Source organism: Lepeophtheirus salmonis, chromosome 4 (genome assembly GCF_016086655.4).
Source record: "Lepeophtheirus salmonis chromosome 4, UVic_Lsal_1.4, whole genome shotgun sequence".
Taxonomy (NCBI): Eukaryota; Metazoa; Arthropoda; class Copepoda; order Siphonostomatoida; family Caligidae; genus Lepeophtheirus; species Lepeophtheirus salmonis.
Genome location: NC_052134.2, coordinates 12,997,691 through 13,021,917, shown reverse-complemented (window position 1 = coordinate 13,021,917; position 24,227 = coordinate 12,997,691). Strand labels below are relative to the sequence as shown.

General features: G+C 32.3%; 1 protein-coding gene across 1 annotated transcript in view; it reads left to right on the top strand.

Moving 5' to 3' along the window:
- Window positions 1–8,838: 8,838 nt before the first annotated feature.
- Window positions 8,839–24,227, top strand: part of LOC121116765 (transient receptor potential protein) — a 137,924-nt gene continuing 122,535 nt past the window's right edge. Inside the window, 1 exon segment of the mRNA XM_040711051.2 lies at window positions 8,839–9,089. The gene's annotated coding sequence lies outside the window, so the exon portion shown is untranslated.

The following is a 24,227-nucleotide window of genomic DNA, read 5'->3' as shown; positions in this document are numbered from 1 at the left end:
TTTATATAGAGGGTGACAATTAAAGATTGCCGGGGTCCAATTTCCATTTCTCTTTCATTTACCGCTTGATTTGTTCTTGTATATCCAAAGTAATGGAAGAAACTGTTGTTGCTATAATTTTTACATTACATTCTCGTCAAAAAAATAATTAAACAAGTTGTGTAAGTTGTCGTAAATTGCTTCTGAAAAAGGTGAAAATTTTCTCCCATATTTACCTTATTCCATAGCCATGTCTCCACATTTGGAGGTCAGGGTGGATGCTGTAGCCAAGCTACTTGGTAGCTTAACCAAGCAAGTTGTTGCTCCTGAACTTCAGGTCAGTTTAAGGTCCGTTCAGAGACGGTGGCAGCTCACAAGCGAGGAGAGAGCCAAGAAGACAAGCAAATTCCAGGTTGTCCTCCTTCAATCTCCGCAATTAGGAAGCAAGTCATCTCACTGTGTCTGAGTAAAAGACTCCAATCCAGGAGAAGCTGGGATGGAGTCTGAATGAATGGTAAGAATGAAGCTTCTTTCAAATCATAGGCTCAAAAATTTGCAGAACGATTGTAGATTGGCCAGGAAAAAGGATGATGTTCCGTACGTGCCAATTGTAAATCACCCTCCAAAAATCATGGTTTTGGGAGCTTTCAGGGCTCTTGGAGTGAGTGATCCTCATGTAGTTGTTTGCATGAGGAAGATTGATAGTGTCTACTATCAGACCAAGATGCTTGATAAGTTTCCTCTTCCTGCCATGACTCCTTCGAGCTCCAAAGAACCATTCTGACCCGAAAATTGTTCAATTGTCTTCTGAGGCTATCTTCATACAAGACAATGCTCAATGTCATACTTAAAAACCTACTCAAACATGGTGTTCAGAGCATCTACCTGGCTTTTGTGAGAAAGACCAATGGCCTTGGACCTGTCCTGACTTCAATTCAGTCAAAAATCTGTGGGGCTTCATAAAGAATAAATGTAACAATCTGGACCCTTATAAATAATAGGAGAAGATAATCAAACAGGTAAAACTGGGAAACTTTTGATACTAGAGTTCCGGAGAATATAGCTACTAACATGCCCAGGAGAATGCAGGAAGTCATAAGAAGGAAGGAGAATTCATTGGTTGATGCACCACTTTTCCATGCTTTGTCGTCTATGAAATACACTGCTTTTTCCAACCCCAAAACCTTTAATTGGCACCCTCTACATATACCAAATAAGATAGTCCCTTAAATACATGTGTATTCAGAAAAAGTTATCTTTTCATATTTTTTAAAATATTATTAATAAATAATATTTAAAGTAGAGTTTTAAATTATGATTCAAATAAAAAAGAAAACATTTATGGCAAACATTTATCTTAAATTAAAAAAATAACTTATAAAGAATTTAAAAAAAAGTGTGTGACCATATATTTTTTTTCATATCAAATCTAGTTTTCGAGAATTTTCGGTTTATTTTTTTGAGTATTGTTACCCTTATAATAGGTTGGAGACATCTTTTGAGTACGAAAAAAATCCATAACTCATGCAGAAATAAATTTGTTCTTTACAAAATGTTATTTTAATTTCAAATTTGTTTTTATATTTTGTATAAGAGCATCCAAACTTGAGGAAATGCAATTTTAAAAGTAAAAAAAACCACCAAATTTTATTGGGTTTCTATGAAAAAGAATGTCACTTTTGTTATTGAATTGTTTATACGCCAAAGTGGTTCATTTGAAGCGTAAATAATATGAGTGTAATTCACAAAAGAGATATAGGATCTAATTCCGTTGAAATATTAATTTGTTTTCAATTGTATTGTATAAATAATCAATAAGGGCTTAACAATCAATAAATTCGCTAAGAGAGGCGAAGCGAAGAGAAGAATATATTATCGGAGGAGTAGAAGACTTTCAAGATATTCAGACAATTAGCACTTAGGAGGATCATGAGAGTAGATGGAAGGTCTCATTATGGGGAAGAAATTATGCGTTTGTCTTATATGGAGTATAAAACAAAAGAGACTCGGAGTCGATCTGTGGACAGAGGGATGAGGCCTGAGGCGATCATTACGACAACAACTTTTTCTGGTATCTACCATGAATAATTACAGTATAATTGTTTGTAGGTTTACTTGTCGCGGGCAAATCCGTCTTTTTCAGTCACTTCCAGAATTATTACTCTTGAGCATCGATGCCCAAGTGTTTAACATAATGATATGCTTCGGCTTCATTCTTCTGTTCCCGGATTGACTCCGAACTCCCCCTTTTCTGACATACTCCTTTAAAGAAAAAATCCACATAATGAGACCTTCCATCTACTTTCATGATCCTCCAATGTGCTAAGTGTCCGAATATCTCGAAAAAGTTAGGATCTCTCTCCTCCTGATCAAATAATATAGTGTCGGCTTCGTAAAACATCGCTTTGCCTCACCTAGTGAAGACATTTCCTTATTTTTAAGAGTTTGTAATATTTGAATTTCAACTTTCTGCTCTCCTTGTCTTCAATTTCGAGATAGAATGAGAAAGTATGATGGGTGGCAAACTTATGCTGCAATGTACCCGAATATTGTAGTGATAAATCAACATTAAAATTTTGAGCAAATATGACATCTTTATACAAGACATCGTATATTATTCAAATATCAAGGCTCTTCATTTTAATCTTCGAAGCAACCAGAAAGTATTTTTGTGAATATCCATATTTTTACATTCGAAGGCTAAACTCCCTTTTCCTAACTATGAAAGACAATTAAAATGATTATGTTTACTTAAAAATCCGTTATTCCTGTGGTTCTTTAACTTCTTACATTGGGTACCAACTGATAAATGTCTCCAAGTATATATATAATTATTTAACACTATCAAAATTTGACTATTTTCGACAGAATGTACACCATAATTTAGTTGACCTTTGGACTTATACTTATAAAAGCTCAAGCCTTCTCATATCATCTAAGATGAGTTTAGGTATCATAATTTGAGACCAACAGCCTTAGATATTTGAATATGGATGCGAGAAAACTATGTCCGAATGTATTAGACAGAAAAAATCTACATCGAATTTGATTTGAGCTCTAAAATTTTTTATCAGAATTAAAATTAAAGTAATTAAATATGTAAGAGAGACCGTGGACAATTGCAACACATTTATTTGGGCTCATTTATTCCATGTTTGTTTGACTTTGCTTTGGCAAATTTTAACTCCAGATATCGAGAAGACTGAGAAGACCTTTAACATCTCCATCCCAACTAACTAAAACATATGCCACTAACTGGCAGACCGCGACCATCATATCCGTACCCAGACCTATAATCATAATACACCAATACACAGACGTGATTTGTATCAAAAAGTGTAGCTACAAAAAAAACAAAAAAACTTAATGATCATGTAAAACAACTTTCTTTGTAGAACAAATGACATTATGATTACGGATCTCTGCTTTAGAAAATTTTCTGTAGCTTGAACTTTATTAATTTTAATTGAAACATCTCAAAAACTACTTCATTAAAAAATACAGCAAAAATTTGGCTTACTTTTCCCTGTCTCTATGTGGCTCTCCTCTATCCCTGACATCAACGTTCGGAACTTTGCTGTTTGGGTGTCTTGGAGAATAATGTTTAACATATATCTCATCCAAATTTTGATTCAGTTCGAGCTGCGTGGTACGCCATGGACACGGCTCAGATTCTAAATATTGTCAAACATTCTTCAGTTCTTAAACATCCCCCTACAGTCCAAACTTGACACCAAGTTTGGAAAAAAAAATGTTTGTATCAGTTTTTTGCCAATAGGGGCAAGAGCTTCTACAACAAGGGCATAATGAAGTTGGATTTTCATTGGCTATAAGTTATCGAATAGAAAAGGCATACTTTCTTAAATAGAATGATTGTAACACTTCTTATAAAGTATTGAAATAAAATAAAAATACGGAATTACTTAACATTATTTATTTACCAAGAAGTATCTTAAATAATAAAGCAAATCTTGTTTGACTTTAGACGCCTTGTTTTTTAGTGCCCGCTTAATATCTTAGAGCTGGGTGACTAATCAATATAGGAAGTAAAAATCTAGTAAAAAGCGTATGTAGCTAAAGCCAAGAGCGTCATATTAAAAAAAAAGAGAAATGGAGGACAAATCTACATCATTAACACAAATATCTATTTTTCAAACCTTAATACGTTCGACCAATATGAGAGACTCCCTCTAGTTAATTATAAACACCAAAAAAGTTAAATTTGTGATATTGTGTCATAAGTAGCTATTGTTTTAATGTAGTTTTCGTTTTGAATCGAGCACTAAATAAGTGAAAGGGAGGCAAGAAGACGTTTTGAATCCCTTTGACGCACATATAGCCCAAAAAGACATAGCTGCCATCGTCAGGCTAATGTAAACATCATCCAGAATATCCAGCATGCCAAAAAAGTTAGCAATGTGATGTCCAGTGCTCCAGGAACTAGAGTTCTGCTACCAAAAACTTTACTGATTTATGCCTTCCACCGTCTCTCGACATGAGCCCCCTTGAGTACTTTTGGTAGTGCGCCATCGAGGGCATCATAATTGATACACCTCACCAAAATGTGCATTATCTGAAGGGCACTATCTCCAAAGTCGGGACCAAATACCCTGAGGACAAAATTTGGGCTGTCATTGGTTCTAATGGATATCATATTATATAAAATGCAGCCTTTGTGATTTGCCAAAAATTTTAAAATATATTTTTCGCCAACTTAGTTTGAGTTTTTGAACAAAATAGTTTTGTTTTTTCTGCCTTCAAAATAGGCTTTTGATGATTTTTTTGGTCACTTTCTCCAACTGTCCTCTGTCTTCTCCAACATGGTCAATCGTTATAATTACTGATCAAAGTCCATGAAGTATGCTAAAATATATGGAGTTAATTAAGAGGTCGTTTAGAAAATCAAATGCATCATTTACATATATGTATACAATAAATATTGATCTTTGTACATGATTTTTAAATGTATGTCGATGTACCTTACCGTAATTTTTCTTTAGAATGAGAAATATTTTGTTGAAAGCTTTTAACACAAAAAAAAAGAAGGGTAAATATCTTAAAAAATCTTTGCACAGCAATTTCGTAAAAAAACAAAACAAAAAAAAAACGAGTAAAAGTGTATATACCCAATAGTAGAAAGTAATTCTTCATATCTCTGAATAACACTCAAATGCTTTACAATTTTGTATACAATGAAAAAAGAACACTTCCAGATTTTTGCTCTAAAGTGAGTTTTTTTTTCATAAATCATGTAAAGAAGGTGAGTCTTATATGTCATTCCTAGTTCACTTTGGATCCTTTAAAAAGGAAAAAAAAACACGCTGATATGTTAAAAACACATCAATAACTCAAAATGGTTAGAAAATATGTTGCTTAGCAGCAAAAGAATAGACAATACCTATTGGTAATTAAAAATATTGAAAAAATACTGAATACATATATTATCCCCTATGAAAAATTGTTTAAATTCTTTTTTGTGACAAAAAATAACAATTATTTGAAGAGATCGTAGAGCATTTCTATATAGCTTCAAATCTATACTAATAAAGCACAGGTAAATGAGTAGTTAATGTATAGTGACTGATTGTTATTTAACGACGAACTTTGAGCGCCTGTTACAACTGTACATGCATAGGTAGGACATCATTCGTTTTGCCGTTTTGCCAGAAGGGTTTGGTGACTGATAAAAAAAATGGAATCGATCAACAAAGTATTTATTCTGTAATCGTGAAAAACGTAAAGTGTTCATGTTAAGATCCACTCCGGACGAGACAATATTGAGATTGCTGCTTCTTAAACCCTGACAAGTCCTTTTTCTAGAGAGGAAGAAAGTAACTGGAAGAGTCTGGAGGTAAACAAGACTCTGCCCTATGCCAAACTGAAAAAAAAAAATCTTTTACTTGGTAGTCAGAATTTTGTTACTTTGTTAGACCCAGTGTGTGCCCTTCAAGCTCACCGGACCTCAAGCTCATGGACTTATTTGTATAAAATGCAGTTTAGCAACAAGCAAGTAGATACTTATGCAACACAAAATTCTAGTTGATGTGTAGGATCCGGGAGGAATTCTGGAATCTGCCAAAGGAGACTATCTTCATTAATATTCCCTATTCCGAGGTTTATTCGAGGACGTTATTTACGCCAAAAGCGATTATATGGAGTAACATTAGGTGGTTTTTTTTTAAAGTTCCATTAATCGGTCAGATGGAGTGGCATTGATTAAGTATAACTAAGCATTATAGTATTAAAATTACTCCATCTGATCTAGGAATGGTTGGTCTTTGAAGTCCATATACATGAGTTAAATTTCCTCTATAGAGGAATAACCGAGACATGAACCTATGCAGATTGAGTTCAAAAGAATAATGTCTCACGACCGCCTTGTTTATTGAGCTACACCATTCCATTTTTTTTCTGATTCAGCTTTTATTTCGCGTTGTTTTTTTTCAACCTAGAGTGGGATGTGGAACTCGTAATGAAAACAACACTGTATGAATGAAGAGCCTATAAAAAATCTCCCAAAATTTGCTGAAATTACTATAGACTATAGTTGACCTTAAGTTCATTTAAAGACTCCTCACTATTCTTTAAGTGATATCTGCAAACATCCGTTAATATGAATAAATTTCATGATTATACCATCAAAACGGCCTAAATTTATATCGATCTATTTATTGGTACATGATGCCTCACTCTATCCATAAAGTATTGATTCATGGAATACAAGTAATTGACTGACAAGTTTTTCTAATTGTGCTATATTTTGAAGAAGCTGGAGAAACATTAATTTAAAATTAGAAATGACAGACATAATTACTAAAGAAAATTAAATATAATCAATAGGCTCTTTGACATTTATATTAATGACTTAGTAGATAATTTTTCAGAAGGCACATTCTTATACACGGATGATACAAAAATCATGTGTTCGGATTTAAACACTGTCGATGATGCCAGTACCAAATTTATTACCTGGAGTGTAACTTGGAGAATACTTATAAATATTAATAAATGTGTCCTGCTTCCTTTCTCCAAAAAAAGAGTTCATCCAACCAAGTCTTAAAGGTGGTAGGTTATTACTTGGACTTAGGAATTTACATCTCTCGAGATTTGAAATTTAAGAGGCATATACAATAAAGAAGGCCAATCGTAACCTAGGAATGATTAAAAGAAGCTTCAAAATTCGTGACCCTTTGTTTATGGTAAAACTATATACACTTTATGTCCTACCTATTTTAATGTATGGATCTGAGATCTGGAATCCTTCAAGAAACTACTTTATTGATTCCTTAGAAAAGGTGCAAGCCAGGTTTTTTTGCGTTTTTTCCTTCATTGGGAGATAACGAGAACTATGAATGCAAAATCAAACGACTTGGCCTCATCAATTTGTCTTATTGACGTGCAATAAAAGATATTATTACACTACACCGAATTTTAAGCAAAATGATTCACCTATCTCCTTCAACCTGGATACTCAATAAAGGCTATCTGTTCCACAAAACGAGACTCTCCACTCAAAACATCATCTACCTACCAAAACCAAGGAGTGGCATTTTTAAGCATAGTTTTTATGACAGATCAATTATTCTCTGGAACAAAATACATTTTTGCTTTCGCCAGGGAAGTGAGGCTGACCTCAAGAGATTTTTATTTAATTATTTTTCTGTGTAACACTTGTTTATTTTTGTTTTTTCTTCTGCACTGCCGTGTTTTTTTCTATTTGTGTTTTTGTCTTTCATATTTTAGTATTTGTACTATAAATACATCACTTTTATTAAAAACGATAATTTTTATATTTTATAAAATAAGTCGACCTTTATAGGCTTTGTTTATCGCCACAGGTCGAAATAAAAAATAAATACCTTCAGAGATCAGATTCACCATCTTTTTATCAGCCTTAATATCTCACCTCAGAAATCACGTGTTATCGGTAGATGCTAAATCATTATTGGAGGCTGATACAGCAAATGATGAATCTGATGAGAATTAGATTAAATATTTTATATTTAGTAGATTAAATTGATGTTTTTTGTTTATTTTCTTTGTATAAACAAATAAATTACATTGCAATTTTTCTCATAAATATCAAAATAAATCCTTAAAAAATCATATGCTATCAGTCAAAGTTAAAATGTTTTTGATAAATAAGCTATATAAAACTTAAATTAAAACTGAAATGGTAGAAATCAATTTTTATATTTTTGACCGTTTTTTTTGAAAAAATAAAGCACTGCGTCGTTCGGCATGTAGCATCGAGCTTATAAACAGGGTCTACTGTTTTTATATTGCTCTCTTATGTATATTGTATTCATATTTTTTATCTAAGGAATAACAATTTAGTCGTATGAATGAAACATTGCAGGCTTTGTTATTTGGGATCGAGAGTATTTATAGTGAGCACTCTATAAACTAAATTAGTACCTGGCTCATCAGTCCTCACATCATATTAGACTTATTTTCTATAATTTGTATTATTTAGTATTCTTTTATTCTAGAGGAGAAAACTCATACAAATTGATATATATACGTATTGAGTATGAAGACTAACCCTGAGGATTTCTGAGGGAGTTATCTTTTACATTATTGAAGCAAATTTTGTCTTTTAGCCGGTGTTTAATTATTTGTGGTATTACCATTAGTATATTACTGTTTGACAAAATTTAAATGTTTATTGAATAGTTTTTAGAGAGGAAGTGATACTAAATGGAACATTGACGGAGTAGAAAAACGTCTACAGCGCTCATTTTTAAAGAAACGTTTCTCCTTTTTTTATTCCCCCCCCCTCCCCCTCAATTTCTATAACCAATTTATTCCTGGTTGTTATATTAGTTTCCTATCCCTTGAGCAGAGAGAAAGAGTGTTTCCTTCATTTTATTCCTGTAAAAAAAAATCTTTATTTCAAAACATAAATATACATACATTTACTTAATGATTGAAAAAGTTGGGAGCAAAATGTTTTAAATGTATATTCCATTTGTGCTTTTATATTTTTTTACATAAACATATTGATTATTGTTATTATTATTTGAACATCCAATATGAAAGTGTGTCAAATATGAATGATCAGCATCTAATAACTTATTCAAATATGAAAACAGTTGCTATTTCTGAAGGTAAGACATTTTACATTATATAATCGATTATGCAAATATATATTTGGGTCAACAAATCCCGAAAAATAAAGGCAAAATGTCAATAAAACATCACATATTTTGGATGTTTTTTTTTCTGGTGCAAAAGTTCTTATTCATATTAAAATAACATGTGTCAAATTGACAACCGTTAATGAAATATGGAGAGTTTATGAAAGCCCAACTTTGGTACAAATTTTTAATGTTCTAAATGAACTTTTATTAATTAGTTTTTATTTTTTCTGCTATGATTACAAAACCTTTGATGACAACTCCTTAAATTAATTGAAACTAATTGAAATGTTGTAAAATTCATAAATACTGAGCTAACCCTTATTACTTACTCATTTCTAATTTTGAGGGGTAAAGAGTAATTTATTTACAATTTTTCTATGAGGAATGTATTAGAGCAATAGAGATGAGTTAATGATAATGGTTGTCCCGGTATTTAATAAAAAAAAATCTTTTCTTTTATAAAAAGGAATAAATATTTTTTTTTCAAATTGAGATTGGCAATAAAAAAAAACCATACTTCCTACGGCTATACAAATTGGATTAGTTCATACCCGTACCTTGTGGAAGCGCTAGGTCACAAGTTTTATATAAAATAATATATGCTTGTTATTTCATGACTAACTTAAATTAAATAATCCGTACTTGAGAAAAGTTAGTAAATACTTACCTATGTAGATTATCTTAGAAATAACAACTACTTAAATTAGGGACGTGGTATGTGAAAGACTTGCCAAAAAGAGCTCAAGATTTATAAAATAAACAAAAAAAACACAACTTGTGCGCATAAAAACCGAGTCATACTCGAAACTTGCCAATTATTCTCGACCAGATATATCCAACCCGTTTAATTGATTTTTAAGTTGGGCCCATTAATCATTCTCACTTCAAGTAATATTTTAGCAAAATTGTCACAATATCATCAAAACCGATAGAACTCGTATAATACGTACAAATATTTCCTAAATAATATAATACAAAATAAGTAAGCCCCACCCCCTAAAAAAAACAAAACCAATGTGCCCAATTTGATTAAATTGTTGGAAATCCCTGCTCTGGACTTTATACCATTTGTAATTTAAAAAGAGGATAGTCTAATTCAAAATGAGAATAGTCAAGTGCAAAAGGGGAATAGTTCAATTCAAAATAGAAATAGTCCTACTCAAACAGAGAAAACAATCAAATTGAAAATGAAAACTGTCAAATTGAAAATGATAATATATAAATTCAAAATAGAAAGGTATCAATTCAAGGTAATAGGTTAATAAAGTTAGAGCTGTTTCCCAATATGCAACACAAAAATTTATTCCAGAAACCAATGCGAAGGCAATCAAAATGCAGTGTGTACTGTTTTAGATTTTTACCTTTTAAAAGAATATGAAAACAATATGTTGTAACATGTCTTCAAATATACATATTAGAGGCAGTAAATATAATTCAATTACTTATAATTATATTTTAATCCATGTTTATCTTTTATTTTCTTGTCTCGGAGTTTGGGGGGTTTTATATTCTCAAACTATGCACATAAAAGTAACAACAAGATGATTAACCTCCAAAACAAACACTTCAAATAACCTCAGACATATATTTAAACTTATATAAATTTAAAATACCACAATAATGTATTTACATATCTAAAATTAGTGGATCATTTAAAAAAGACCATTCAAAGTGAATGAAACTTTCATCCTGGGCTTTTGGTTACTGGTCCATCCATACTAGTCTATAAATTGTAGACACGAATTTCATTGTAATAATATTAGTTCTCATTAAGTCCAACGACAAAAAAGTAAATATCACCCTCATTAACAATTCCCAAATATTGTCTAATTCTCTGTATTCCATTTTGTGAATTAGGACACATCAGGAATAAATCATTCATTCTCTTTTTTCTCCTCACACAGCCTACAAATACTTGCAACGTTCTTTTTAACCCATTTATTAGTAGGCCGCGAATTTGTAATGAGACTATAATGTACCACCTATATGTAATTGAATATCGGAGGTATTTGAATGCTTTTTAAAAGCACCTAGACTCATTTGTTCATCCTTCATCTCTTCCTGAATCTTTCGATAAGCTTCAAACCAGAAGAGGTAGGTCATTTTTATCTCTTTCGAAATCAAAATAGTGCTTACGGAATCGAGGATCTCCATTATTTTATCAAAAAATTTCGACAATTGGCCTTCCAGAGCGTGGTGCATATTTAGCATCTTAATTACCGGAACAGAATCGATGAAACAAAAATTGCGTGTAATTGGCTGTTACAGTATCAAGGACAAAAACACTATGCACTTTATCTTCTTCCTCGGCTTTAAAATGTGGTAAAAAGTATTCCCGATTAGTTTTGACCTTAAAATTCTCTAAAAAAAAGCTACAAGACCCATTTGTACAGGTCTTTTAACATGTCACAGTCACGTAAGAGGTGCTCTGTTGTTTTTTTAACAGTATTGCAAATTGAGCACAAACGTCTTTGGTCTTTCAAAAAATTGGCTCCAACGTTTAAAGTTCCTGATAACAGGTGGTATTTAAAACAATTCTTAGGTGCTCTTAAGTGTTCGTTTTGCACGGAATTGATGCTGTATTTTAGGTCTTTTTTTATGTTTCTCCTCTCCAAATAACTTTGAAACGGTTTCATTGTTTGTTTCTTTACACATTTTTTTCATATCCCCGGTTAATATCAGACAGGCCCTCATTCGAAATGGAAGCAAAGGTCTATGAACTGATTTGGAGGTTCCAAATTCGGGTTTGAAGGATTGCCCGGCCATTCTGTCTATCAAATTAGCTGAGGATATAACAACCGCAACAATATCAGCATTGACCTTTCGGATTTCAGATAGACTTATTGTTTCTTTCATAGGGCGTTTCCAACAAAGAGTTAACTCTAGATTTCCAATGGCTCCTCTTGTGCCTTCACAAAAACCCAACATACATTCAGAGTATATTGATAGTTTTTAAAGAACTTTTCAAGAACAATGAGGATTGTCCATGAAAAGATTGTTCTTTTTCCATAAAAAATCCATTAGCGTTTCACTCCAAAACTCATCGCTACTCCATATTTTCTTTACCAAATAAAAATTCATTATCTTCCACATCTCTGAGACACTTAACCGAGAGACTGTCTCACTTGAGTCTGCCATGAATCCTCTGATAGGAAACATTTTTCTTCTTTTCGAGTTTGAGGAAGGATTGCTGTATTTGATATACTGAATCACATATTTTTGTTTTGATATGGCGTGAATTTAAATAGTTGCATTATTTTTCGGATTACAGATACATTCTACGCTTTGATTCTGTCCCATATGTTCAAGTTTATTCTGAGGATATAGGAACTTGCACGTTTGATTTTGGTGATAATTTCATCTTTATTCGGATGGGTACTACTACCTCCAATCCAGGATCCAAGAAGTTGAATGTTACATTGTATTTGGAAACTTGGCCAACCATTTCCGATAAAGGACTCATTATCTCTGTTTTATCAGAGTTGATCTTCAACCCCTATATATACAAAACTCTTTAAGCCATACTCTTATTGATAAATCTTACAGATTCTAAAGGTTTGGCACTAAGAATAAGAGTTAGGCCATCAGCGTAACAAAGAAAGTTTGGATAACACCTAGATAGATGAGAAATCAATTATTTGCCTATGTTTCTGAATACTCCAGAAAAATCGATCGACACCTAAGATGAATAAGATCACGGACACTGGGTTTCCTTGTCCAACCACCCTTTTGGTGTGGAAGAATGATTCATGCTTTATATAGCTTATAAGTGTGGGAGAACCATAAATTGTTACCCCGACCATTCGTATTATGAAATTCCTGAAGCCTTTTCTAAACGATGTACTGACTATGTATTCATGGGATAATGTATCAAAAGCTTTGGCAAAATTTTATTGTCATCAGAGAGATATCTGCCCGTGATTCCATGAAAGTTTGTAAGCTGAAAGTTATGTTGTCAATGTTCTTTTTATTTTATTTTATTATGTTAGATAAGATATACGAGAAAATCTTATAAATAAATTTATGCATTATTAACGGACGGAAGTTGTTCAGATATCCAGGATCTTTATTTACTTTTGGGTTAAAGGACTATAAGTCCATCAGATTCAAATTCTGTAAAAATCCAACGTGCATTACTTTCTCATAAAAAAAAGAGTAATATGTGTGCTAGAAGGCCGACGTATTTTTGATGAATTCGAACATAAAACCACTGGATCCTGGAGCTTTATTGAGTTAATCACTTTTGTTTATAGATTTCTTAACTTCTTGGGAAGTCAAGTCTTTCTCTACTCGATTTTGGTCTTCTTCAGTTATTCTGTAATAATCGTCTGCCTTACATATTAACTCTTCGCAAAAGGAGGCCGAATTCGACATACATCTTCTAATTTAACTTTATTACAACAATCTAAACATGTATATTGTTCAGAATAATACCTTTCAATCGCACTACAAATGTCTCTGGGGTCGTCAGCGGTGGTTCCATCCTACTTCTTTAGACTTATGTTTTTAGATATGCATTTATTTTATCCTGGCGTATGCATTGTAACCTGGATTGTGATAGGTCATCCATATCGTATATTTTTAGTTTTATCTTGTACTTTAAATCGTCCGTTCCTTAAATTTGGTCCAGTTCCATCTTTTTTTTTAATCTCCAGTAATATCGTTTTTGAAAATTGATTCGATTATTTTTAAAGCTTGTTGTTTTCTGTTAGCAAATATAGCTCCTGCTCTCCTACATATACCCTTGATTCTCATCAGCACTGATTCCCCCTAGAAGGAAGATATTTTCTCCATACCATATTCTGCTTGAAAAATCTTCAATAATACTTCTAATTTTGTCGTCAACCTCTGGATAATATTGGAGTTAAAACCCACTTTTCCCTGTTTCAAACTTCCTTAGATGATGATCCATCACCATTTGAACACCTTTGTGGTCCGATGGTTTAGTGTCTATTACATTGTAGGATTTTACTTTATATCTTAGGAAACCTTTGATCATAAGCAAATCAATTCAGGATGAGAAGGATTAATTATTTTTATTAGTTGTGAAAAGTTGTGTTCAAGATTATTCATTTCACATCCCATATCCACGAAGCCAATAGACTCCACCACTATTGAAGACAGTATTTTAGCTGAATGTGGGCTTGGATTTGGCACTTTGCTATTTATATCTCTCTTCATGTTCAAATTTACATTAAAGTCTCCTCCAATGATGGTTGGTACGTTAGAAACAATAAGCATTAGGTTTCTAATAAAGACTGGGAGTTAGGTATAGTTCTTTTTGAGTTAGATGGCAGTTATTCTTGTTATAGCATTAAGAGCGTTCATGGTAGTTTCACTGTTTAAGGAACTTTTAAGACTTTAATCTTTTTTAGTAGCAGGGGTGAGCTGAAGATGTTCTCTGCTAACAGATTGTTCGTTGTCATTCTCGGTTTCCAAAGTTTCTTGCGAAGCAGAAAGATTTCTTTGTCAGGATTTAGAGAATTCGAGTTTCCACTACCCACTTCTTCACAATTCACTACATCAAGTTTCTTTGACCCATTGTCCTCCTCTGCAATATTAACTTCACTAGTTTGTTTTCTAGCTTTGCTTGTTCTGGATGATTTTTCTTCTTGAGGCTCATAGTTCGAATTTTGTAGTCTTTGAACACTTTGATTTTCTTACTCAGTACTGATTTGTAATCTTGGACCTGTATTTTGCAATATTTATTCGTTACAACTTACCGGTGCATGTCCAAACTGGAAACAGTTTGGACACTGAAGGCGTACGCCAGGAAATCTTAGATGGACGAGTTATTATTACCGGGTATTATTTGAGGGATAGTATATGGATCTGTATGAACTTCAAATATATAGATCAAAGTCCTCAAAACTGATTTAAAAAAAAAATCATTTCAGTGTCTTGATCTTTAGGGTTTGCTTCAGGATAGTAGTCAATTATTTCACTAAATTACTGATCCACTCTTTCATCTGATTTTTATCACCCCTTTATTAATTTCATTTATTTTCATTCTCTTCGTTTTATCAATTTCAAAGTTTTCGATTACTTTATTTCTCATCGCAATTTTAATGACATTTCCGTTTGGATTCTCAACCTCTGTCGTATATACTTTTTTTTTATTCTTTTAGTCTTGGACGAATATCTATGGGTTCATTGGAGTAGAGAGAGGCATACCCATAACCGTACTGAGCTTGAGTGCCGGCTATTTTATACTCCTTGAAACCTAAAAATAAAGCTGCATTATGAACAAAACTTTGTTTAATTTTATTATTGTTACAAATCCTTTCATTACTATCTTCCCTCAAGGTAATCGCAGAAGTTTCCCACTTGAACCTTGTGTTCAAATGTATTTTCTTTGAAACATCACTGATGTTTCGTTCTCTCTTAAGCACGCTAGCATAAGCTATTTTATTTTTTTCAGGAAGACGATCCGTGTGACACGATTTCATTGAATTAAGGGGTTAATTTAATATGAATTCATTAAAAACTAAATAAATTCCAACAGTTCACGACAGGCTTAATAAGTTTGTGACTACACACCCAGAGAAGAAGGAGTGCGCTTTAAGATAATGATGATGAAAAGGACGATCCCTCAACATACATACAAATTGGGTGTATTTTTTAGCTGGCCCGTTAATTTTAATTGGTAATATAAAGAACAAATTTTATGTTCCTTAGCAGCTGTCATTGTGATTTAACTCCTGAGTAGTTAACCTCCTTTTTAGTACATTCAAAACCTGTTTGAACGTTCGTGTGTGCTCATAAAAGACGGAGAGTAACCATCAGTATTTTGATGCGGTGTTATAAATATAAGTACTCGTAGAACTCAGAGTAGAATTAGGGATCGGGGTAGTTCTGGCAAATGTCTTTGTTTATTTCCTTTTTCCTTCCTCTCTTGTCACAGCTGATTGTAGCTGATCTAATGAAACGTCATGAGCATTATTCTTTCTCTCCTGCAAAATATTCTACAAATTGTCATGGTCACCATGTTGATTTTCGGTTTCTTTTTTTAACATGTCCATTCCACACTGGATTTTCACCTTTGTCCCTCAATAAAAAGATCCTTTAGGCGTCTTGGATTATGAAATATAGAATACAATTCCTATATTAGCACTTTTAAAGGAGACTCAAATTAACAATTGTTGTTTCACTGGAAAGTAAAGATCAAGTTCAATCCTAGAAACAGTCTCTACCCTTCTTAAATCATTTTCTTATGCAGGAGAGAATAGATGACACGTTTACTCTTTGAAAATTCATACTAGAATAGCTTCATACAATTTTTTTTATATAGAGAAGAGAAAAGGGTAAATTTCGTTTCATCTAAAAAAATTCTAAAATTAAGTACGATAATATCTTTAAATTCCTCAACATAGGTATGTTTAAGTATATGACTTTTAGCTTTGATATATAAAAATACCTTATTAATTTTACTTTTGTACATGAATATTTTTTACAACCTTTAATAAGTTTAAATATTCTCTTTTTTTTCCATCTTTATTCATATCATAAATGTAAATATATACAAAACATAAAATATTATAAACTGAAATTGCTGAGAGGAATTGCGTTGTATTAACATAAATAATTATTTTAGCTGAAAATTAGTACTCCTAGCCAAGATAAAAAATCACATACATCTAGGGATCTTGCAAAGGGGTGCATTAAAATCTGAACACTTTGAATTTTGAACTTCAACAACTTCTTATAGGCCAAGGGTGTCCACAAATTCACATGAAAGTTTCAGTTAACAATTTTGGTATTCTCAACTCATTCTTGGTAAATTTGAGTAGCACTGATTTTGAATGCACTGTTCAAAATCAAAGGCAGGATCCCCGTGCTATATGATTCTTTGTGTACACTTGACGAAGTTTGGGAGATGGACTCCAAAAAACTATTTGATTGGTTAGAGCTGAGTATAATCTAAGAATATATACTCGAATTACTCACAGTCGATCTCCATTCAAGATCGGGTTTCTTGGACATATCAATTAAAATTTAACCATATATTTTTTTTAAAACTCTGGTCAAGAGTACCAAGATGTTTTCTAAGTCTTTTAAGAGCCGTAATATAGGACTTGTATAAGGGACACATAAGCCATTTGCTCTCCTCTTTGACTTCCAAATCTGCCTATAATGGTAAAACAGATGCATTTTATAGGATTAAAGTAATAATAATTGCATTATCAAAGTCAATACGCGTCTGGAGATTTAAACTTCGACAAAAAGAGATTGTTCTCATTTTCAAAATTGAACGGTTTCATTTTGAATTTGGTTATTCCTATTTTTAGTTTGATTACTCTTATTTTGAATTGGAAATGGTATAGATCTCTTCTCCGCCCGCACATTTTTTTTTTGTACATCAGGGTGTGGACTCAAAGATTAGAAAATTTTAAATTCTGTTTTCACTCCTATATATTTTTATTTTGTGGTATTTTTATGGCAAACATTTAAAGCAAAGGTTGGTAATTCAACCATTTTCTGAACTTTTTATTCCAAATGTTACTCTCCATTCTGAATGATGGCTTCAATACGGGGACGAACAGAAGCACAGCCGACCTTGACGAAGTTCGAGGAAAAGTTGTTCCACTCCTCTATGATCACGGACTTTAGGGCATCAACATTCGTGTAAGAGCTCTTACCCTCCAAGACGCACCAGACAACAAATTCCAGGGGGTTCACGTCGGGTGATGACAGAGGCCAGAAAGTAGCCATGTTTTCCCTGCAGAAATGCTGCACCTTCCTGGATGTGTCTGCTGGGGCACTGCCCTGGGTAAACACATAGTTTTCCCTGGGGAACGTGCTCTTCATCCAAGGAAAGACACATGGTACTTGAAGACTTTGTAATAGACGTTCGTGTTGATGCAAAGCATTATATTAAATATTTAAAAATTATGTAGAACTTTATGTGGAATTTTTCGACTGAACTTAATTTTTGCTAAAATAACCAAAAGGGGAAGATAGAGCCTAAAAATCTTATAAGAAAAAAAATATAATGTTATGAGTAAGGATGAACTGATATCAAATTTTCCACTGCTTCTGATACCACCTTTATGACGATTCCCATTCCTTAGGAATTTCAAAAACAACAACGAAATTGTTTACTTTTTTAATATTTAACTTTTTATTAATCACGAATATGAAATATATATATATATATATATCAATTTATCAATCCTAATTAGTTGTTTTATAAAATTAAATTTTCATTTTAAAAAGTTAATTATTCACCTTGATCAGGAGTCCATTAATTTCTGGTTGGCTCATATTAAGGAGTTCTTCCCTCTGCTTCTGATCTAATATTAACTCACTGCAAAAAAAATTACTTGCAAGACTAACAAAAGTCCATTTGTTGTTATTTTTTATGGTTTCGCCCAAATGAGATCAAGTGGTATTGAGCTGTCTCCAATTTTCAATTGAGTTGTATATGCTTGGCCTAGAAATTGATATTTGTATAAGCCAGTGCTGGAGTCCGGACTAGTGTATTTTTTAATGGACCCGGGGACGTATACTGATAACTCGAACCCAGCTCCTACCGTTACGGACTTATTCATCGACTCATGATAGAATTCATGTATGGGCCCCTAAAAATGTGGTTATTTTTGAATTTTGACTTTCAAATAAGTTTCCTGTACAAACCCGAAAATTTGTATAATCTTTGTATAAATATATAGCACTAAAAAAAAGCTTGGGAACAGATAACAGCTTTGAAAATCCTTTTCCTGAAACCAATCAACTTTTTTTTCAATAAGACTTGATATCATTTTTCCATCCCAATGAATAACCAGGGGAACCCTTTGTTGGAGTGCTGCCTTAATAACTGCTTTTTAATATTTGTCTTTAGAAAATTATACTTGATTGTGATTGACGAATTTCATTTTACTCTAGACTGTCCTGAGAGCTATCAAAAAAGTGGGTGAAAATAGCCTTGTGAGGTTGAAAAGGCCACTTTTGACAACAGCAATGGAAGACACCCATCTACTCTGTTGCAAGACTTTTTTGAATGAGTCTTTTGAGTTCATTTAAACTATTTTTTTGACATTTTTTGCCCCTTACATCCCTGACGCTAAATTGTTCGACTACTCCTTTTGTCTGCATGTCGAGGGAAGGCCTGCAGTGTCTGTCATCTAATGGGACGCCAGGCCTTCCGCCTCTACCTAGAAGACATCATTGCCGGTAAGTGCAGCTGGATTAATGATTAAAAGAGCTTAGGCACACATCTATTTATTATTTTAATTTTGTTTAAATTCTATTGTTTATTAATAAGTTATATCTTATTGAAGTTTATTATTCAAAGTCTTCAGATTTAAAATGCAGCATTCGGTATCTAAACAATATAATAAATATTATATTTACTCTATCTGATCTAGGAGATATCTTTCAAGTCTATATATATAAAGTATATTTCTTGCTCTAGGAGCGACCGGAAATTGAATCTCCGCGCATTGAGTTCAGGAGAATAATTTTCCTGAGTACATTGAGCTTCGTCTTTCCATTATTTCTAAATTTCTTAACCCAAAACACATATTTACAAATGGATCTAATGAAAGTTTGTATCGGTTTAGTCATTAAAAAATGAAAAGATTTTATCTTTTTCCTTGAAGTGCTTAAATTCAGAATTATTTTTAAAAAAGCAGAAAAAAATACACAAAAATAGTTTTGCTTAACTAAAGTGTATCTAAAATGCAGTCTCTTAATTTTTTTTTCTTACGTTGTAGGTGGTATTGTTTTATTCTCTTTTTTTTAATGTACAGGGTTTGCTAATGTTGTTAATGTCGTGGTTAATTTATTTTCTTTATTAATATTTAGATAAAATGTAAGGTAATTTTTTAATTCATTGATATATATTATTAAGTGTAAATTTACTTTATATTTCAACACATAAACACAAATATAATCTAAATTGTCACTATATATACCTGGGTAGATACAAGATTGAATAGTAGATGAATATGATGTTTGATGCAGTTGTCCTTACATAACTAAAACACAAAAAAACTAGGCCTAGAATGTATTTTTTTCAATTTGATCAATTGACAAAATAATGACTGATAGTTCCAAGAATTTTGTTAGATGAAAAAGCCAGTCACAATTATAAAGAAAAGGATTGTACATGAGAAAGGTTCTTCATTATTTCTATGGACATTAGTGCAGATCCTGCATGCTTTACAGTTGTACAATGAAAGAAATCATGACTATCTGGAATATGCGCAGACCCTTTGGGCATTCCTTCAATCTCAAAACCCCTCTGTAAAAAGTTTTTTTATTAGATGTGTCCTTTTCCATTCACGATAAGCGCTCCATTCACAACAAACATCTCTAGTACTTCATGGGATCTTAAGAAGAGTCTGTTCAGACCAATGGGGGTGCCGGAGTTGCAACTTCTTGGTGCGTAAAGAATAAATAACACTTTAGTGATATAGTACTATACAATATTTTAAAGTGAAATCTTTGTGTAGGGGATAACTATACAAGCCTAAGTGGTCATGTGCAAATAGAACCACTTTTGGAAAACCTCAAAACAGATTTCATGAAGTCTCTAGACTGGAATAACAGAATGTGCAATTTCTCTCTGTATCTTTGAATCTATATAGTTCTTCTTAATAGCATGAAATGACACAGGAGTAGTATTTGATCTGTCCTAGGAATAATTTCCTAATTAGTCTTTCCCCTCCCCCCTCATCAATCTTATTTTTTTTATCAGTCCGAGCTTTTTTACCATTCAACAGTCCTAAGGACCGATATATAGGTCTTTCAGTCCTAGGATTCAATTATATCTACAACGAATAATAATACGTTCTAGTCACATACATGCTACTTTTAACTTCAGGTCTCTTGTATTTTTGAAAGAGTTTCTTAATTAGAATGAAAGTTGGCAACAAGAAAAATCAAAAAGTTAAATACCATAAATATTTTGTCAACAATTTCCTTTCCCCTTATATAATGAATAATTTTGCGAGTGAATAAAGAAGCTCGACCTGATTTCTTCAAGATAAGCAAACATCCAAAACGATTAGCTCGCTAACACAAAAATATACAATATATATTGTTATCAGCTGTCGGTATTTTTACTTTTATCTCCTAAAAAGGTTTTTGAACGTTGATGGGTTGAGTTATACATAGCTTTTGTTTAATTACAAACAGTTTCAAACAATCATTGAACAGTAGTTATATAATTGTGAATAATTGGCTAACTATCAACTTATTGTTGGCCTTTTTGTCTGCTTCTTTTGTGAGAAAAGGTTGTATGATACAATAATGGGTAACAGTGTGATAAGAGACAAGAATATATATATCCACAGGTGACCAAAAATATAATGCAAATTTTTATATTCGTTCTTGGTTTTTCATAAGTAGGTTATCCATTTATCCTTTAATAAGATTGAACCCTTCATTTCTCTGTGGACGAATGAGCAGGTAATGTTCCATACGAGCAAAAAGAATAAAAAATATTACTTACTTATTGCATAGAAAATCCTGCCACTGTAAAAATACTTTAGTAAATGATGAATGAGGAAGTAAAATATACCTAGATTTTTTTTCGTTATTATCTTATATATTTTTTTCGTTACTATCTTATATATTTTTCTTTAAGGGAGTACCCAATTCAACAAGTTTGGATCAAGTAGATGTGTAAAAGGGGTCGTGCACTACAGTTGGAACAAACTTTGACCTCATCCAAACCCTAAACAAATTCATTGTGACGATTTTGCTGAAGAGTAAATATATGAATTTTTGTAGTGAAATGCAGTTCTATGCAAATTGATTGACTTAGAAATTCAAAAATCAGAATTATACTATGCAGAACACTCAATTGGAAATATGTTCTCATAGGGTAGGAGGCGACAGTTAATTTCATTAAAGAAATCGTTCATTTAGAAACGGGGATAATAAATTATTATAAAAATAATTTAATTTATTGTTGATAAAAATTTTGTTTACGTAAAATTGTTATTTTAACAAAAAATTGTAATGTTAGATGATATCAAAACAAAAACACATTTTTATTCTCAGAAAGAGAAAACTTTAGGATCTCTAAATATATTTCAAAATTACCTATTATAATTATATTCATAGACTACAAAAAAGATTTTGAGACTTTAAGTACTACGTATTTCGTTCATTTAAAAAATAAGCTCAATCCTAATACAGGGCCCTCCCTCTAAAATGCAACAATTTTTTTAATGGTGCACTTTTGTCCTATTTGCTATATTTCAATGTTTAACTCTAATAATATATTCAAACAATTGTCTAAAGAAACTGTCAACAAAAAACAAGCAAATTCAACAGAGAAATAAGAGTGTCATAACAAAAAACATCGAGCAACACAAAGCTGCTATTTGGGAGATATCTGAACGTGGAAAATCGGCATCAGGGATCTCCAAAGTGCTGGGCTGTGACCACTCTTTATCGTACCTAATGACCACAAAAGGCACGCCAAAAACTTCTGCAAAGTCCAAATAAAGACCAAAGAGGTTAGAAGAATTGATTGAGGCAGTTAAAGACATCATTGAAGGCAGAAGAAGCAAGGTGAATGTCTATGCTTTCCTTGTAAATTTGAAAGCAACCAGACCACCATGCACCACTTGTTGAAATAAGACTTCAACCTTTATACCTACAAGAGAACTTATCGTAAGGGTTAGAAGACTTTGGACCGACTAAACTACGTGACCCGATGCACAATCTTCCTCAACAAGCTGAAGATGACACCCCGTATTGTTGTCATCTTTTTTTTCGAATGAGTTCCCTTTCAGCCTTGGGGAAATTGTTACTGAAGAAGTTGTAGATATCCGTCGGAAGTACCACATTGCCAATCTTCAGGCGTATGTTGTTGTTAGATCTGATGGACAGAAGTGCGACCTGCAAAATGCTGCCATATTGATTCGTAACACTATACAACAAAATCACACTTTTTTAAAGGTCTAAGAACAGCATGTCTCAAATTAATAGAATTTGATCCCCTGATTCAAAATATGGCCTCATTTTTTCTCTGCTACTTTTTTGTGGCCTGAAAACAAGCCCATATATATATTTCTATTTTTAAGGTTCAAAGCTTTTGTAAGCGCTTTGTGTTGAAGATAGAGATACATTATCTGAATATATTTTAAATCCCAATGTTAAAAATTCTAAGACTATTTCAGAGGCTCATAGCTTCAGGACAAATATATTAATACATTTTAAATTTATCTAATTGGATAACTAAAAGTCTGAACTTGTATTTAAAAAAAGAAGCCTCCCCTAAAACACTCTATATCGTTGTCAATTTCAGATAAGGCCATGGCAATATTTCAAGAACAAAAATAATTTTTGAATTGATCTCATAAGAAAAGTCCATATGCTTAGACTTCCCTAGCTGGAAGAGAGAGAAAGTAAACACAAATCCTCTCCAAATATAGGAAGAACAAGAATTACTCCCGTGTTTATCATTAATTTAAATCTGAAGCAAACGAGGACTTACAAATTTGAAGTCATCCATACAAATAAATCTTTAAAAAATTCTCAGTGTTACTCGGCTTCTTTTAGGTAGGAATGGTTTTATTATGATATTAAGCATTTTACTTTGTCTCTATCAAGGATTACAAGCTTGTTAGATGTTCAAATAAGATGAAAACGATCCAGCGTGGATCATTTGTGTTTTGTTATACCGGGCCGTGCAGAATTATTTACCGATTTTTGTTCAGAACATATTGCGGATAATAATGACATTTTGAATGACTTGAGAAACGTTGATATCATTAATGATGCAAGGGTTAATTATATAACCTAAAATTGTTAAATAATCTAAGTTATTTCTTCTTCCTTGCAAATATTTTTTTTCCAAGAATCGATTTCTATATTATGAAGACCCCCACAAACAACTTTATTGACATCGTCTTCACCAACAAAAATCTAAACATGTTATTTAAATCTATGTTCATGTCATATATTTACCCATGTTTGATAAAAACATAAATGAAATTTTATAATGTACTCGTAAAAAAATATGTTAATTTGATAGTTACTAATCTTCCTCTATGCATATTAAAATGAAAAATTGTTTTCCATATAGTTATACACTTATTACAAATACTTCCAAACACACTTTTGAATTGTGTTTATTCAAAAACA